The sequence below is a fragment of the Berghia stephanieae genome, chromosome 4, assembly GCF_034508935.2.
Source record: "Berghia stephanieae isolate SIO BIC M18660-M18661 chromosome 4, UCSD_Bste_1.3, whole genome shotgun sequence".
NCBI lineage: Eukaryota > Metazoa > Mollusca > Gastropoda > Nudibranchia > Aeolidiidae > Berghia > Berghia stephanieae.
Genome location: NC_088363.1, coordinates 68,660,294 through 68,680,476, shown reverse-complemented (window position 1 = coordinate 68,680,476; position 20,183 = coordinate 68,660,294). Strand labels below are relative to the sequence as shown.

The 20,183-nt window shown below is 34.8% G+C and overlaps 1 protein-coding gene across 1 annotated transcript in view; it reads right to left on the bottom strand.

Moving 5' to 3' along the window:
• Positions 1 to 18,877, bottom strand: part of LOC144971108 (ceramide phosphoethanolamine synthase-like) — a 49,168-nt gene extending 30,291 nt beyond the window's left edge. The window contains exons 1-2 of the mRNA XM_078911508.1: positions 18,738 to 18,877; positions 3,163 to 3,220 (exon numbers count right to left, since the gene is read on the bottom strand). The gene's annotated coding sequence lies outside the window, so the exon portion shown is untranslated. The remainder of the gene's footprint in view (positions 1 to 3,162; positions 3,221 to 18,737) is intronic.
• Positions 18,878 to 20,183: the final 1,306 nt, after the last annotated feature.

The following is a 20,183-nucleotide window of genomic DNA, read 5'->3' as shown; positions in this document are numbered from 1 at the left end:
TTCCAGAATCAAATCTGGCAACTATGGTCCCAGACTGGTCAACCCAGGGTAAGATTACGCCAGAACGCTCTTGGTTATTTTTACAGTAATAAAGTCAACATTGGAGAACCTTGGACTGCCCAATCCAACCAACCCGTTTGATACGTGTGCTACAACTCCACGCGACCATTGCGTTATGCATTATTGTGGTGATCGCACACTGACATATAATATAAATACACTTACTTCCAATAAAAAAAAAAAATCTAAATTTTAACCTCTTAAAATTTGTAACAGGTTGGGGGGAAAGGGTCTTAACGGGTTCATATTTAAGGCGACGGTTTCTACCTAAAATAAATGATAAAAATGTATTTCAATAGTGTACGCATCTTTGAAGACGAGGAGAAAATTGATGTAGTCTACAGTGCGAAAAGAAAAAAATTACTAAAAATACACACAAATCAGGACTCGAACCACAATGCTCTTTCTATCTACATCAACAAGCTCAACCCGAAAAAAAAAAATTATATAAGCGAATCGCAACCTTTTACAATTATAGAATTGTTTCGAATGGCGCCAACTTATAAGGTTAGATTCCGATTTATAATTAAACAGGAAATTTCACGCTGAGTACATCGAGTTTTGCGATCTAAAACAAATCATAAGAAATCATGTTGGAAATAGGATGTCCAACGAAGCTTGAAAAGGGAAGATAAAAAGGAACTGAATTTTTTTTTTTTAATTAGTGAAAGGTGACTTAACCACCTGGAAATTAGAACAAATTGTACTGCAGTACTTTGTTAAAATGTGGCCAGAAAGCTCGTCCTCCAAATATCGATTGTTCAAAATAACCCTCATCATAACAAAAAGTGTCAAACTTGGGGAGTTCCGAATTACAATTTGAGAGTTTGTTTGTTTATTTTAAAAAAATAATTGTTTATTTATTTTTGGTAGATGTCGGTCATTTCAGTCGATCGACATTTGAAACATGAGTTTTCTGGAGAAAATAATAATTTAAATACGCATTTTTGTTCACTTTTTTTTTTCCAAAGTACTGCAGACTAGAGATATGGATATGGAGTAGAGAAGAGTTTGGACCATGGATTCGAGCTTGGTTTAATAATAAACGGTACATTATGTTATATTATTAAGACCAGAATACTAAAATATATTCAATCCGGACGGATACATCTGAACTCTGGCCCCGGGGCCAAACAGCCTTAAATATCATAGGCTGACATGATTAGAAAGGCGAGTTAGGGGCTGGAATCAATGATGTTATTGTTATTTTCGAAAGCCCTGAAAGTATAGGCGACAATCTAGGATGTTATATCATCATCCCCGAGAGTTGGTAAAATCGTATTAAAACAAACGCTAATTTCAAATGTTAACTGTTTATTGAAATTAAGATTTTATCGGAGTTGAAGCCAAAGAAAGCTGCAACTTGATGTTAAAAATAAATATATAAATATACAAAATAAATAGTCACCTGACGAACAAACTAAATTTTAAAAATCATCAATAACATTAATAAGAGATAAATAATAACAACATGACAATAATCACTAACCCTTATTTCTGATAACAGTAATAATAATAATAATAATAATAATAATAATAATAATAATAATAATAATAATAATAATAATAATAATAATAATAATAATAATAATAGTAGTAGTAGTAGTAGTAGTAGTAGTAGTAGTAGTAGTAGTAGTAGTAGTAGTAGTAGTAGTAGTAGTAGTAGTAGTAGTAGTAGTAGTAGTAGTAGTAGTAGTAGTAGTAGTAGTAGTAGTAGTCGTAGTAGTAGTGATAGTGACAACGCATGTATTGCTTTTATTCATTTTAACATAAACATTCAAAACAAAACTCTCCTGGAGCAAAATTATCACCTCTCTCTCTCTCTCTCTGCCCCCCTCTCTCTCTCTCTCTCTCTCTCTCTCTCTCTCTCTCTCTCTCTCTCTCTCACTATTTATTATTTCTCTTTTTCTTTTGAAAATAAATCACCTATGGTCCGAAAGCCAGGAAATTCAACACATTGGAGTGGCTGTGCAGACAAAGGAAAGTCGTTGAGGAAAATGTCAAGTCTGAGCCCGTCGATGAAAAGGGAAGGAATGGTTGATCGCCTTAGCTTGGCCCAATACCTTTACCAGTTAACCGCCGTACTCTTGAAAGACGCATATCTAAAAAATTTGGCCGGAAAACTCGTCCTTCAAATATCGATCGATTTAAACGACCCTCATCTTGGCAAAAACTCTCTCGCGAGGTCCAAGGTTTGAGAGTTTTTCTCTCACCTAAGACGAAGGCAATTTTAATCGATCGATAATTGAAGGATGAGTTTTCTGGCCAAATGTTAAATACATGTTTTTTCCAAAGTACGGCCGTTAACTGCTGGTTAGGCTTACTGCACAACGGTCCAACCAGCAGAGGACAATAAAACATAAGACCTTTTTATATAAACAAAAAGAACTTTTAAATAGCCATTGAAGCAAACAGAAGAAATGAATAGGTTTACCAGGAGGGTGGTGAGAAGGGTTGGCTGTAATAATAATAATAATAATAATAATAATAATAATAATAATAATAATAATAATAATAATAATAATAATAATAGTAATAGTAATAGTAATAATAATAATAATAATAATAATAATAATAATAATAATAATAATAATAATAATAATAATAATAATAATAATAATAATAATAATAATAATAATAATAATAATATGCTGCCAAAACAAATAATCATCCTGCTAGGTGAAGCGTGAACAATGTAACAAGAAGTTTGTGATTAAAATTACATTTTTGAATAATAGTATTATGCTACCGTAGTAGTCGTATTTGCAGGTCTGATAACCGAACCCAATTATGGGCTTGATATACCATTGTTGTACTGGAAAATATTACACGTTGGTTTAAGAGTAATTCCATTACAACAATGAGACCATAACAATTTGGGTTATCAGACCTGCAAAGAAGTACTCATTCACATCGGGTTAATGCTTGCCTTCCCTTTACCCATTAGTGATAAGAGTAAGAGAGATAGAAAAGAACACAAGAAATGTGATAGTTAGTACAAGCAGTGTGCATAAACTTGTTGATCTTTTTAAAACACAAAAACATAATAAAGCATAAATTATAAAGACGAAATCAAAATTAGTAAAAGGAATTGTGACTTACTATTAATGGCAAAAAGTGACCACCAGGTGTGGTAGAATGTGCCCGTCCTTGGCGTTCTCTGGTAAAATAAAAAAGAATCACGAACAATATAAATAACAACTTCCATATGTATGTGTGTATATGTATGTATGTATGTATGTATGTATGTATGTATGTATGTATGTATGTATGTATGTATGTATGTCTGTCTGTATGTATGTATGTATGTATGTATGTATGTATGTATGTATGAATGCATCTGTAGTGGTGGTGGTAGTAGTAGAAGTATAACTACTACTACTACTACTACTACTACTACTACTACTACTACTACTACTACTACTAGTAGTAGTAGTAGTAGTAGTAGTAGTAGTTAGTAGTAGTAGTAGTAATAGTAGTGGTAGTAGTAGTAGTAGTAGTAGTAGTAGAAGTAGTAGTAGTAGTAGTAGTAGTAGTAGTAGTAGTAGTAGTAGTAGTAGTAGTAGTAGTAGTAGTAGTAGTAGTAGTAGTAGTAGTAGTAGTAGTAGTAGTAGAGCCAACAGTAACAGCAATAAATTCTATATATGTATTATAAGCAGATAATAATTTGCTTTTTCAACAAACGACTCTCCTGAAATGAAAGTTTCCAATTCCAATTAGTGTTAATCAAGACCGCCACTGAGAGTGTTCGGTTCCTGTCCTTTGAAAAATCTATCCCATTTAAAAATGAAGTAAACATTTTTAAAGCAATTCACAAGAGAACGCAAGCAAACAAAATGTACTCATTTTACCCTATTACCGTAACACAGTTAGTGTCTATTTCATTGTCAAATACATCGAAATTAATCAATATGAACCTATTAATCTGAAAAACATGGTCATATTTCATCCAATAAATACGGAATGACAATGGTAGGCTCTCTCCACCGCAAAAAACAAATGTTAATAATGTAATAAAATAATAATAATAATGATAATAAACAAAAAAATGGGCACTATAATAATAATAGTAATGATGACAATAATAATAATAATAATAATAATAATAATAATAATAATAATAATAATAATAATAATAATAATAATAAGATGATGATAATGATGACAATAATAATAATAATAATAATAATAATAATAATAATAATAATAATAATAATAATAATAATAATAATAAAGTGATCTTAAACAATGTGACCATAAAACAAAGAACGCTTAACGGATATTTCTAGGCCATAGAAAAACTCATTTTGAAATCATGAAATGACGACGACGACGACGACGATAACAATAATAATAATAATAATAATAATAATAATAATAATAATAATAATAATATATAATAATAATAATAATAATAATAATAATAGTAATAATATGTAATTTTGGCAAGACACACGTTTTCTCTCTCTCTCTCTCTCTCTCTCTCTCTCTCTCTCTCTCTCTCTCTCTCTCTCTCTCCATTTTAAATTAACTGGTAGTAAACTTGTTCATTTATGTGCTATCAACCCAGAATCTATGACATGTCAAAACCTTTTTATTCACACACACACACACACACACACACACACACACACACACACAATCCCTCGATCGACTATGACACCAATATTTAAAGCCTGCAGACTGCTGTTTAACGCCCACGAAGGAGATGCAATAAAATACAATCGGCAGACTGCTTGGAGTTGGAGTGAGATGTCTCAGCATTATATTATAACAGAGACGCCAACTTTAAATTTGGCTCACAGGAGTTTCAGACACCACTCGTAGGAATTTCAATGCCGAAAGAGGAATTTCCGCACACAAGAAAAAGAAATTTGAATGGTATTTGATATTGTGTTTACATATTATATAGTTCTAAATAGATAACATTAGAATTACATAATGATACATAAACACAATGCCAAATACAATCCCAAAGTTTCCTTATTTCAAATGAAGTAAAGGGCCTAAACCTAATGGTAGAGATTGTACTACTGGTGGTAATGTGGTGTTGGTGGTTGTAGTAATAGTAGTAGTGATGATGAAGATCTGATAGTGGTTGTAGTTGTAGTGGTAGTGATGATGATATGGTGGTGGTGGTGGTTGAAGTAGTAGTTGTGATGTGGTGGTGGTTGTAGTAGTGGTGGTAGTGTTGTTGATGTGGTGGTGATGGTGGTTGTAGTACAAATTGTAGTGATGATAATGTGGTGGTGGTGGTGGTTGTAGTAGTAGTAGTAGTGGTAATGATGATGTGGTGGTTGTAGTGGTAGTGATGATGTGGTGGTGGTGGTGGTGGTTGTAGTAGTAGTGCTCATGATAATGATGTGGTGCTGATGGTTGTAGTAGTAGTGGTAGTGATGATGATGATGAAGTGGTGGTTGTTGTAGTAGTAGTAGTAGTTGTAGTGATGATGATGCGGTGGTGATGGTGGTTGTAGTAGTAGTGGTAGTGATGATGATGTGGTGGTGGTGGTTGTAGTAACAGTGGTGGTGGTAGTGATGAAGATGAAGTGGTGGTGGTACTTATAGTAGTAGTGGTAGTGATGATGTGGTGGTGGTGGTTGTAGTAGTAGTAGTAGTAGTTGCAGTGATGATGATGTGGTGGTGGTGGTGGTTGCAATAGTAGTGGTAGTGATGATGTAATGGTGGTGGTGGTTGTAGTAGTAGTGCTAGTGATGATGTGGTGGTGGTGGTTGCAGTAGTAGTAGTAGTGGTAATGATGATGTGGCGGTGGTGGTTGTAGTAGTAGTGCTAGTGATGATGTGGTGGTGGTGGTTGTAGTAGTAGTGGTAGTTGCAGTGATGATGATATAGTGGTGGTGGTTGCAGTAGTAGTGGTAGTGATGATGTGGTGGTGGTGGTTGTAGTAGTGGTAATGATGATGTGGTGTTGGTGGTTGTAGTAGTAGTGGTAATGACGATGTAATGGTGTTGGTGGTGGTTGTAGTAGTAGTGGCAGTGATGATGATGTGGTGGTGGTGGTTGTAGTATTAGAGGTCGTGATGATGTGGTAGTGGTGATTGTAGTAGTAGTGGTGGTGATGATGTGATGCTGGTGGTTGTAGTAGTAGTGGTATTGATGATGATGTGGTAGTGGTGGTTGCAGTAGTAGTGGTAGTGATGACGATTTGGTTGTAGTAGTTGTAGTGATGATGATGTGGTGGTGGTGGTTGTAATAGTGATAGTAGTTGTGGTAGTGGTAGTGATGATGATGTAGAGGTGGTGGTGGTTGTAGTACTGATGATGATGTGGTGGTGGTGGTGGTTGCAGTAGTAGTGGTAGTGATGATGGTTGTAATACTAGAGGCAGTGATGAAGATTTGGTGATTGGGGGGGGGGGGGGGGGAAGGTATCCTTGTAACAAATTGACCTCACCGGAATTTGACAGAAGTTGCCCGGAGCCCGGAATTTTTTGCTCCAGACCGGAGTTTTTTCCGGTGAAACCGGAGTTTTGGCATCACTATTATAATTTAAGCGTCAAAACTCGGTTAATTCTATTCGGCTTTCTGAAACCTACTACTTCCATTAGATGAAATGTGCTGCAAATGCAGTCTAATAACTTATTCTTTAATCTTTAAACAGTTTTGATCATTTAAAAGTTGATCATTCATCACATAACGCAGAAGAAAATGTTTGAAATATTGCACAACTACCCCCCAACCCCACCACTTACCCCCAATTAAAAAAATAATCAAGATCATGTTTTGACTTTTATCATTCTGATCACATGACATATGAAAGGTTCTAGCCAGCATGAAGAATAAAAAGTACAAATTTTCTTTGCTTAGAACCACGCTGCTCGCCGTTGCTGGGCGACGTGACATCAGACTATTGAATCCAATTGGTATAACATCTTCCTTCCAGTTGCAAATACTAATAGGAAGAGGTGGAGGTGATCTAACAAATTAAATACATTTCATGAAATATAAAAATCAATTAGCACATCATAACGCGTAATCCACGTAATCGTTGAAAAAAAATTTGACTCAGTACACAATTTACAGAAAATAGTAAAAGGTTATGGACATTGATTGCACGATTACAATATAAGCACATTTCACATTCATTGACAAGTAAAATCTTAATAATTTGACTGAGTCAGCCGATTGATCTGAGGAAGAATTTGTGAAATATTTAAAGACAACTTTGAAGGTGTTGCTAGATCGAAATGTGAGAAGAGAATCACCAAATATATAAAGACCTGCAAAAAGGTGGAAATAGTATGTAATAAAATTCAAAGCAAAGGCTACCTACTTACACAGTGTGGACCTAAAATAGAAAAAAAATGTACACAACTCCAATGACTCTTCGTAAACAACAATGTCAAGCATATTATTATTATTGTTATCTTTTTAAATGTTATATATCCCCTAAGCAGCCATTCAAGATGGTAACAAACATGCCAACCTTCTCAGAATAAAAAGTGTGTTCTATGGCCCTAAAAAATGTATTCTATAGCCCTAAAAAGTCTTTTTTTTTTTATAGCAAAAAAAAAGTGTATTTCGTCCGCAATGTGGAAAAAAGTGCGCATTGTACAAAAATTTATATAAAAGCCAACACCAAACCCGAATCAAAATAAACTTCATCTTCAGCATTCAAACACTCTTTTGCAGCAATCTCTAGTAATAACAAAACGATCGGTTTATCGAGAAATAATAATAATAATAATAATAATAATAATAATAATAATAATAATAATAAATAATAATAATAATAATAATAATAATAATAATTGTACATTTATATAGAGCTTATGCCGAAGTTTCGAAGCCGCGCTTCACATTGACCATCAGTAAAAAACATTACACACTGCAGATTCGAACAAACGAACAAAAGCTCACACGCATCCAATTATACACACACACATCCATACACACACTGTACACAAATAATTACTCACATACACACACACACACACACACACATATATATATATATATATATATATATACATATAACTAAAACTAAATGACCATTTGAAATTAGTATGTATAAGGTTTAGAAATTGCAATATCTAAGGATATTGCTTTCGAAACACTCAAAGTCATCGAATGATCAAAAGACCCCAAACATGTTGGTAGTGTGATGCTTATTAATACCCGTGAGTCGGGTGTTCTATTTTTCCAAATAGAAAGTCAAAGCCATGAGGCCCATGGAACGGGGTTTATACCGCGGTTTCTATAATCTGAAACGGACAATAGATATTGCTTGCTATCCTTAGGATAGGACGCTAGCTAACAGACCTAGTTACCCAATCACTACTAGGTGGACAGAGGATGGGGGGGGGGGGGGGGGGTGTCAGAAAATATCTCGACTGCACCCGGGATCGAACTTGGTCTCTTTGAGTGTGAAGCGAGTGCTCTACCAGCTGAGCTATCGGGACTCCCTTTTTACTATTTAGAATCCTATCAATATAGATGCAGATGTTGGTGTACAGCAATAACAATATTATGGTACTCCCAAAATGCTTCGGATCACCTGAAGCAAGCTCTAAGCGCCTTACAACACTTACAACTTCAAATAAAATCTAAAGTAATATCATTATGAACGCAAAAAATAAACGGAATAAACGAGAGAAAAAAAAACAAACCCGGAAATTATTTACACTGCAGTCATTCGAGATGTCAAAAGGAAATTATTGTAAAAGAATCTGAGGATCTCAAAAGCTGAGAATTGAAATGAATGCTGACGTACTCCTACCCTGTCATCCTTGTTTTGAGTTTCATTACATGTAATTCTTTGATCACTGTTGATCTATTTCTAAGGGAAAGCGTATACATCCCAGCTAATTCACAGCCGAGATTCCATGTGCTAAGTGATTTGACAATAATTGAACAAATTATTAAATAATTTGGTAAAAAATAAAAAAATCATCTGCAGGTAAATAATCAAGTATGTTTACAGAAAAGAGCAGCTGCTGTTAATCTATCACTTTTTGTCTTTAATTTTGGCATTAACCATGCAGTGTTATTCATTCTTTTCGTTCTTGATCTTACTTCAAACTCCGACACTTTCAGATCATTTCAGTACAGATAAAAGTGCGGCTATGTGGTCTATCTAGCGCTATGACACTCGCCTTCGGATCGGGAGGTCCTGGATTCGATTCCCGAGCGGTGGATATTTGAGTCCTTGGAAAAGGCTCTTTACACACATTCTCTCGTCGTATTAAGGTGTAAAATGAGTACCTGGCCGTTAACAGCGTATTGTCTCTGTCGGGAAAAGATTTGTAATGTCGCCTAACATGGCGTTGCTTTTGGTCAGGGACCCTTTGAAAAACACTTTGAGCACGTTGAGTGAATATTGCGCTATACAAAAGCTCAATAATTTTTTTTTTTAAAGAAGGGAAAAGATTGACACTGTAGGTGCGCTAAAGTGCACCCATGAAAAATGTAGAACAATTTTAGATTAGTCCGAAAACAATTGCAGATCATAGAACAATCTATTTGTGTCTGTAGTCTTAGACAACTTACAAAACCCCATCCAGATAACAGACATGAGATTCATGACTAAAACGATGTCCTCAAATACTTACATAATACGAGCTGTTACACAAATAAATAAATAACAATGTGAAATTGAATGATAGCTTCAATCTAATTACAAAGACAGGTCGAATTTTTTGTTTATTCATCTTAACAACGCCACTACCACATTATCTCATTCATCTGTAGCGTTTCATTCATCCTGTATTGTTGATAAAGGGGAAACCAGAAACGTCCATTTGATCTTCCCTTGTAATTAAATTGAATCTTACATTCAATTTCACATTGTTATTTATTTCTTCGAGCTTCGAGCAGCAACATTTACATGTTACTCATAGATATAGCACATTCATAACATTCATACATATTCATAAACATAACTGAGGGCATTACATTGAGATTTTTTTTTTTTTTAATGACAAAATACAATAGTTTCATTACTTCAAATGACATTCGTCCAATCATTGTCCGTCACTATAGCTAAATACATATATCTAATTCTATCTTTTGGTGTGGAGATCAAGCAGATTTAAAACCATTACGATCACTATCACTGTAGCCATAAATTAATATGAGACAACAAAATGGAATAGAGGTAAGAGAGATACATCCACAATATAAAACGAAAAATGATGGGAATGAGACATTTTATTACCGTCCTGACAATTGACAGCGCACAACTCACCAAAAATTTTATCAAAGAATTAATATTGCATCAATGATGTCTATTCAAAGTACATAAATTATATAAAATATTATACAGAGATGACTCTTTTTCTGTTTATTCCTCACATCTGTAGCATGACAACAGGTGGTTGAACGGTAAACAATGAAAAGGCTGGTTGAAAAGATAATGCTAGCATTATCATGAGCCGAAATGGAAAGTGTGAAATAAATAAATAAGTTCACATTGGGATTAGAGCAAGCAGATAGATAGATCAGATATCAACGAGAAATGCAGAGTGACAAACTAATCTATCACACGAAGTCGATCATTATGACTCATTGTTCCTTAATCGTAATACATTCAATGAAGTACCGTTTTCATGAGCGTTTAATACTATCAGGTCGTCATACATGACTGGTGTCGTCCCTATATGATATATGTATCTAAAGTTTATTTTTGTTTGTTGTTATACTTATTATGGTTGTGCCAAATTTAGGAACCCAGATTGTAGCTTATTTGACATGCTCGGGGCGCTATGTAAATAAAATAATCTGGTTCCTGGTAATTGGAACAAAAAAGTTAACAAAGCAAAACTAATTTCAAAAAATTTAAAAACATTTTTTAAAACGTAAAAAAACAAAGCAATAATAATAAAAATAAAAATAATAATAATAACAATAATATAAATAATAATAATAATAATAATAATAATAATAATAGTAATAATAATAATAGTAATAATATATAATAATAATAATAATAATAATAATAATAATAATAATAATAGTAATAATAATAATAATAATAGTAATAATAATAATAGTAATAATAATAATAATAATAATAATAATAATAATAATAATAATAATAATATAAAATAAAAATAATAATAATAAATAGTAATAATAATAATAGTAATAATAATAATAATAATAATAAAAATATAATAATAATAATAATAATAATAATAATAATAATAATAATAATAATAATAGTAATAATAATAATAATAATAATAATAATAATAATAATAATAATAATAATAGTAATAATAATAATAATAGTAATAATAATAATAATAATAATAATAATAATAATAATAATAATAATAATAATAATAATAATAATAATACCAAATATATCACATTATAGCTAATTTTGAGACTATAAAATATAAATAAATACAAATGACATTCATATAAAAATATTTGTTCTACACTATTGTGCATCGTCTTCTTTAAATTTATTTATCAATTTTTGCAAATAACTTTACGTCTGTACCTTGTTGACCTAGCCTAGGAATTGAATTTTTTGTCCAAGAATTGTCTACGATGCATTTGTTTTAAGCATGATGTTCCTTAAGATTGATTTTAAAAATGAATGGAAAATTGTAGTTGTCACTTGCGAGGTCATAGGTGAGTGTATATATATATATATTATATATATTATATATATATATATATATATATATATATATATATATATATATATATATATATATATATATATATATATATATATATATTTATCACAGTAGCTGTATACCAAAAACAAAATATTGGAAAATTATATAAGGCTTCAAATAACTTATTAATATAATAAACTTATAAGCATTTTGTTGTTGTTTTTCATCACCATCTGTATATATTGGAAATTTCTAGAAAATGGACGAAGTGGTTCGCACATATTGCTTCAATTCAAAATGAGTTCAAACCAATGTTTCTTTCTTTTTTAAACACGCCGAAAACCCGACAAGTATATGAGAAGTAGGCAGCAGTGGGGAGTGAACCAGGGACTCAAGGAAGTGTCCACCAATGGGGAGTGAACCTGGGACTATGGGAGGAGGAGGGTGTTTCTTTTTTACGAAACCCGCCAATATCCGACAACATTAAGGGAAGTAGGCAGCAGTGGGGAGTGAACCTGGGACTCAGGGAGTTGTACACCAATGGGGAGTTAACCTTAGAATATGAGCCTTGGCGGATTTCGTAATAAAGCAATACCCGAGGGGTATTACTTTTTTACAAAACCCGACAATATCCAACAAAGTTATAGAAAGTAGGCAACAGTGGGGAGTGAATCTGGAACTCAGGGAATTGTATACCAATGGGGATTGAACCTGGGACCCAGGGAATTGTACATCAGTGGGAGTGAACTTAAAACTATGGGTTTCGTAAAAAAGCAATATCGGGGGGGGGGGGGGGGGGGGGTATGTTTTACGAAACCGGACAAAGTTATAGGAAGTAGGCAGCAGTGTGAAATGAACCTGGGACTATGGGAGATGATATCAGTGTGAAATGAACCTGGGACTATTCTCCTGCGGTACCCAACACCTGTAGTCCAGCTTCAATTCCCACTGGTTTCCATCTCTCAGAGTCCCAGGTTCATTTCCCACTGATATCCTCTTCCCTTAGTCCCATGTTCACTCCCCACTGATATCCTCTTTCCATAGTCCCAGGTTTACTCCCCTGAGTCCCTGGTTCACTCCTCACTGGTGTGCTGTTCCTTGAGTCACAGGTTCATTCCCCATTGCTGTCCAACTCCTATAGTCTCAAATTCATTCTCCTCTGGTACCCAACTCCCATAGTCAGCTTCAATTCTCATTGGTATCCATCTCCCACAGTCCCAGATTCCCGCCCCACTGTTAGTCACTTCCCTGAGTCCCAGATTCATTCCCCATTGGTGCCCACGTCCCATAACTTTCGACTTGGATAGGTTTCCAAAAAGAGAAGTACCCTTCTGGGCTCACTGTCCACTGGTGTCCATCTCCAATAGTCCCAGGTTCATTTCCAATTGATATCCTCTTCCCTTAGTCCCAGGTTCACTCCCCACTGCTGTGCTTTTCCTCGAGTCCCAGGTTCATTCCCAATTGCTGTCCACCTCCTATGATCTCAAGTTCATTCTCCTCTGGTGCCCAACTCCCAAGCCTGCTTCAATTCCCACTGGTATCCATCTCCCATAGTCCCCACTGGTGTACACCTCCTTGAGTCCCTGGTTCACACCCCACTGCTGTATAAAAGTAATATCCCCCTGGTATTGCTTTTTTACGAAACCAGCCGAAACCTATAGTCTCAGTTTCACTCCCTACTGGTTTACACCTCCCTGAGTCCCAGGTTCACTCCCCTCTGCTGCCTACTTCCCATAACGTTGTCGGATATTGTCAGGTTTCGTAAAAAAAAAAAAAGAAACACCCTCCTCCTCTCACTGTCCCAGGTTCACTCCACACTGGTGCACACTTTCCGGAGTCCCTGGTTCACTCCCCACTGCTGCCTACTTCCCATAACTTTGTCGGGTTTCGTAAATAAGAAACACTCATTTATAATTTCCCGTAATACCAAAATTACACCAGATGGTTTTGACAAAATAAGTTATTCTCCTCTTTTTTCTATCAACAGAACCAATCAACCCCTCTTTCTGTTACAAACTAGACTACATCAGCTGTTCCTGGTGCCTTTGATCAATATAGGTCTCAAAATCTCCCTATAGATTGCTCGTTTCTCTGCTCAAAGAAACTGCCAACCATTTTATAAAACCTCGCTAAATACCCACCACGCATATAAGGAAAATTGAATGTTAAGCTGCTAGAAGCTGTAGACATTTTTGTTCAATACATTTTACCATGCTTATGCCTGCTTTACGCTTGCGACTATAGTCCAGCTCATGCCAGGACCAATAATTTGATCTACAAATATAACACGAATCTCTTCCAGACAAAACAGAGACTATGAATGATTATCACTAATAGCAGATTTAGGGTAGGTTATAATGCATATTTACTATTTTCGTATGCCATTGTACAATCTTGGACTTGCAACATATCCTACATTATATGAGGGTTTGAGCTGACATTTACACATCTGAACAACACGACCTGGGGCAGTTCACATACATTTTCCTTGTCAAAACAGAGATGGACAGAGTAAAACAGCATTACCTTTGTCCAAAAATTGTGTGAGTTCTAGCACCTAACAGACCTCGTGTCTCGTCCTAAGTGTTTAAAATTTACTTTTCCATCATGAGATTTAAAAATTGTAAATCCCTCAGATCATGGTTAAACCTTGGATAAGTGATATAAATGCATTATCAATATTATTTTTTTTTTTTAATGGCAATTATTATGCTTCTAGTTTACTGAATGATGCTATTAGAGCTGTACTCCCTTGGCATTATCTCCATCTCACCCTTGACAAAATGTCAACTATTTTTTTTCCGCCTCTCCAGTTAATTCAATTAATTAAAGATTTCTATACCAGGAGTTACTAACCGTGATCTAAAATCGTCAATCCCAGAGATAACATCTAAAGTCAAGCCTGTGATACAAATGACAAACAACTCGTGTCAGTCAAAGGGCAACAACCATAACAAAGACAAATCAGCCCTCAGCAATGACAACTGATGGAAGTGAACACTAGCCAGCCTGATGGATCAACAAGCTCCACAAAATGAAGAAAACTATGCATTTACATAAACTAGCAAATGTAAGTGGTAAGTAAAAACAAAGAGAGTGATAATCGGCAAACGTAATTTTAATAGAGTTGAGAAAATGTGTCCTCATAATTCATAAATCTTCTCTTAAACTGCAAAATTGTTAAGCCGCTCTCTTGGCTTCATTATATTCAAAAAGAGTCATTTGTCTGATTCAACCTCTACGTTGGTTAATCATTGTTCAGATTGACGAGCAAATAACTGTGATACTATATGGTTGCCTTATTAATGACACAAATTGCCCATAAAGCAGGATAAGTCAGATTTTTAAAAACTCAGGATATTTTTCCCTTCAAAGCTGGCAAAACAAGAGAAACTTTTATTTTTCTTCTCAAACACTTCCGTTGCTTTTATTAACCTAATTTAGATTAATCTTTCTATTACATCTAAGAAATAGGAAAATTTGTCATTACGATCATTCCACTATCAATTTTGTTGTATCCAAAAATAAAAAATAATAGTAAAAAAATAATTAGTTCTTGTGATATCATTCAATATGGGCAGCGCGGTTCAGAAGTATGGTATTTGCTTCATACCCAAAAATTACTGAGTTCGAATACCTGCTACATTGTGTGGTCTTGAGCATGTCACCCACTGTGGCTCACACCTGAGTTATTCAAGTCTTCCCTTGGAATATACCCTAGAGACAAATTTCCTCTATGGGATGAATAAAGGGAATCTTATAATTTATATAATATAATATAAACAGAATTTAGAAATATGTTGGCAGCGCACGCATGCACACACACACACACACACACCAACACGTGCAAGAAAAATCATCAAGACTCAAAACTTTTGGCCAGCAAACAAGACTGAAAATTCAACACCAAACCCCAAATCTAATTAACAAACAAGAATTTCAAAAAACAAAAACCCTAAGAATTAATATATTTAGGCAGCCTAAATACAAGCACAATGATGCTGTGGTGGTGATTGAGGTAGTATAGTGGTGCTAATGATGATTACGATGTGGTGGTGGTTTTAGTAGAAGTGGTAGTGATATTGGTGTGGTGGTTACAGTAGTAGTAGTAATGATGTGGTAGTAGTGATGATGATGTGTGGTGCTTGACTCTGGTGATAATGATGATGGTGGTTGTTGGTCAGACCTAATAAATTTTTTTTTATATACTGGCTTGACACAAAGCTGGCCTGCCGGCTTCTGCCAGTGATTTAGCATCAATGCATTTGCTCACACTGCTTTTCTTGTAGGTACAGCAGTACTTGCTGTTACACTATAGAATAGCTGCACTTGGAAAGAACAGAAGATTCAAGATTTAAGGGGGCCTTCTCCCATGCATACAAAAAAATAAAAATTCTCGATCTGAGCCTGATGCCAAGTTTTAAAACATCAGTAAAGTGAAGTTATAAAATTCTTTTTAAACAATAGGGTCGAGGGTTAACATTGTTCCATACATCCAATGTTAAATTTTCACTGGCAAATCTAAATATTAATAAATAATAACGTGAAGTTGAATGTAAGCTTCAATTTAATTACAAAAACAGATCAAATGAACGTTTCGGGTTTCCCCTTTATCAACAAAACAGGATGAATGAAACACCACAGATGAATGAGATGATGTGGTAGTGGCGTAGTTAAGATGAATAAACTTCGAGCAGCAACATTTACACAATCTAAATATTAAAAACTATTTGTTTACAAATTGATATTCTTGCCAAGCTTTCTTAAAATATGCGTAATTCTATCACACATTGACTCAAATGAATATTTTTTAGAAAATCTCTGCTAGGTTGTAATGCTCTGTCTTTAATTTGGCATTGGCTTTGGGTCGGATCAAAGCTGATGGCTCAAAATATTTGTCTTGATCTATATTATTAATTTCCTCCACAACACAGTAGTATAATGATTAAAATAGAATCTAGATGCCTGTTCATAATAGCCTTTATTTTCTCTGCAAAATTCTGCAGGTTCTCCACGTAATAAAACTGAACCAGTCACTGATTCACCAGACCCATGAAGAGTTAACTCCCTTCTTTTGTAAACAAAATATTTTGTATACCTTGAACTGTAAAAAGTACAGTGATTTAGCATAATTTTATCTAAAATATATAGAGATCTAAATCTAGATCTATTTTAATTGTTAATTGTTTTACCGAAAAAAGAAAGAAAAAAAAGGTAGCAAGGTGCGCTTATTGTCATTACTATTCCCCGCTGACTTTATGATTGTTTTAAAATTTGTCATTGGGAATCGCAAATGACCACCTTGTTGCTAGATGCATTTAGGAGCACCTACGGTCTTTATTACTAGATCGATTTTGAGAAATGATGGCTCAAAATATTTGTCTTGATCTATGTTAATATCCACAATACAGTAGCATACAAATCAAAATAGCTGAGTGTCTGTTCATGATAGCAATTATTTCTCAGCAAATATTGCGGGTTCTCCATTAGTACAAATAATAATAATAATAATAGAAAATTATTATTATTATTATTATGATTTTTATGGCTGCGGCTATTCAGACTCAAGACTTCAGACTTGAGTCTGAATAGTCCTCTGTGGCAGTATGGTTTGTTTTTTGTTGTTTCTGTAAATATTTTAATTATTTATAATTACATAAAATTAATGCAAATCAAAATAACGATTTTTGTAACTGTCAACGGGTAGTCTAAACAAAGAATAACATAATTATATATCTAATAACATCTTTGGTCTAAGCCGCTTTATTTGATGAGAAAGACAAAATCATAGATCAATTGGAAGTCCATATAGAAATTAAAAAGAAAAGAGTTAAAAACTCTCCAAAAGTACCAAAAGTCAGTCAAAGTAACTGGTATAAATGAAAAGCTTTTCTAACAACACAACACGATGTCCAAATAAAATCAGGACAAAAATAAATAATTTAAAATTTACATTATCTGATAGTTTGAGAGAGGCAGCAATCCTTCTATAGTCCAAAGTAGGGGTATGAGCTGAGTCAGTGTGATATAGGCAAAACAGAATTTCTTCTGAACTCATTTTCTATATCTTTATCACTTCCACCCTCTGCCTACTGCCCACATTGTGTCGTCCTCCCCTCTGTATGTGTACGCACATTGGAGTTTGAGTCCGATTAGCCACCGGAGACTATTCAGACTCGAGTCCGAATTGCCACTTCGAATTATTATTATTATTATTATAAATTATACAATAGTAACAGTAACAGTAGTAGTAGTAGTAGTAGTAGTAGTAGTATTTGAATAGTAGTAGTAGTAGTAGTAGTAGTAGTAGTAGTAGTAGTAGTTGTAGTAGTAGTAGTAGTAGTAGAAGAAGTAGCCTAGTAGTAGCAATAGTAGTAGTAGTGGTAAAAATTTAAAAATTGAGCATTTATATTGCGCAATATCCACTAAACGTGTTCGAATTCAAAAGCGCTTTACAGTGGTAGAAGTAGTAGTAGTAGTAGTGGTGGTAGTAGTAGTAAGTAACCAATGGCCAATGATGTGGCAATCCAATAAGACATATCTAAGTAATCTAAGTTCTTTAACCGGAGAGCAAGACATCAATTCATCAATAACGATGTCAGTGCTTCCGCGACAGAGCGGAGTCTGGAGATCACTTTTCCCTTTCCACTTCCACACCCGAGGGATGCATCGCCGATTCAAACTTGACCATCAAGGCTCAGTTTCATTCATCAAAAGTGACTTGGAAGGGGGGGGGGGGGGAATAAATGAGAAGAGGCTGTGGTTGGCGTTGGCTGAAGTTGAAGACTGAAGGGGTCGACAAGGTATTTTGCATTTGTCTTTGCCCTTTGGGTTTATCGCAAGGATTACTGGACCCAGGCAAAGGCAACAGTGTTGATACCTACCAGACACCAAAGAGAACAATAATTTATTGTTGACTGAAATTGATGAACTCAATAAATGAAAATTGAGAACAGTGGGGGCCCGTTCGATTTCAATTTTGCCATTCGCGACTGAGACTGACTGTTTACCTAATTAATAAGATAATGCTAGTTTCAATGTTTCGTGACATAAAAATCGTGTCTTTTAAAGTAAATATCGCATACTCACAGATTCAACGGTGCAGACACAGACAGGAGGCAGCAGGTACCCTATTGAGTGTGTTGACTAGACTGGAGAATACAGCTGAAGCTGGAATGAAGAAAGATAAGAAAAAAAAATGGGAAACAAACACGGAAATGGAGAAGGTTGCCTAGTAGCTTTTGTTAAAACATGCCATAAAATACTGAAAAAATACAATTTTAAGTAAATAGCAGTATTGAATAGTATGAGAAGAAAATTCTCTTGTCTTTATCTTATTATCATAGAAAAATATCTTTATGCTGTCAACTAACTATGCTAGTTTTTGGGTAAAAAAAAAATCAGTTTTGAGAATTGAATATTCAAAATACAATCGTGCAAACGGGAAAACATAGAGGGGAAAAAGGAACTGCGTATTCCCTACACTAGTGTACTGAATACACATCTCTGTTTTCCCCATACCCGTGTATCAAATACACAGAAAAGTGAGTGGAGCAGGCACTTATGTTGGTAACAACAAGATATGAAGTGAGTAGAAAAGTGCCAGAAGACAATAGAGAATAAAAATTTAGCGCGTTAAATTTTTATTCTCTATTGTCTTCTGGCACTTTTCTACTCACTTCATATCTTGTTGTTATCAAATACACACATGTGTATACCCTACACCGGAGGAGATTCTAAACGGCTTGACCGAGAGGCGAAATGGCCGGATAATTTGGCAAGCGAGTTTTTTTAAAGGCATATTCTTCTTTGTGTGGGCGTGCGTGCGTGTGTGTGTTCCCTTGGTCAAATTATTAATTCTGAAAATCCACATTTTGATAACATGCGTGATTCCTCATGACATCGGACTCATTGACTTTTTACAATTTTTATTTGTTTACTTTTACCTTTATCATTTATCTTAAGACATAGTGAAGACTGGATATGTGAGTCCCTCTCTTGAAAAAAAAACAAAAACAAACACTATTGTTTAATTCGTTCACCTGGGGGGGGGGGGGGGGGGGGGGTTGCGAAGTGGCCAAGTCGTTAAGGCATTGCACTGTGATCCGGACGGCCCCGGGTTCGAGCCCCGCTTCGGGCACTTTCGTTTTTTCCTTTGGCAAGATTATTAACCCCCAATTTGCTCACTTGGACAACATAGGTGATTCCTGTTGACACCAGACATGTTTGATGGATAATCTATATTCCTTCCTGGATGAATGCCTAGGTGACGGGATCTTATGGTGCCGTTGCGAAGGACGTGATTAAATTTTTTTAAAGCCTACTTGAGCTGTATCGGGAATTGGTTTATAAGGGTCTTTTATGGAAATGTCTTTAGAATTTCGAGCCGCTCGGTTTGGTTTGTTATCTTGGCTAAGACGAAACCGAAATGTCTTGTTTTGTGACCTAAATGTCCCGTTTTGTGACCCAGATGTATCATTTTGTGACCTTGATGTGTCGTTTTGTGCGTGGAAGCCATGCGGGTAAGTACAGCGA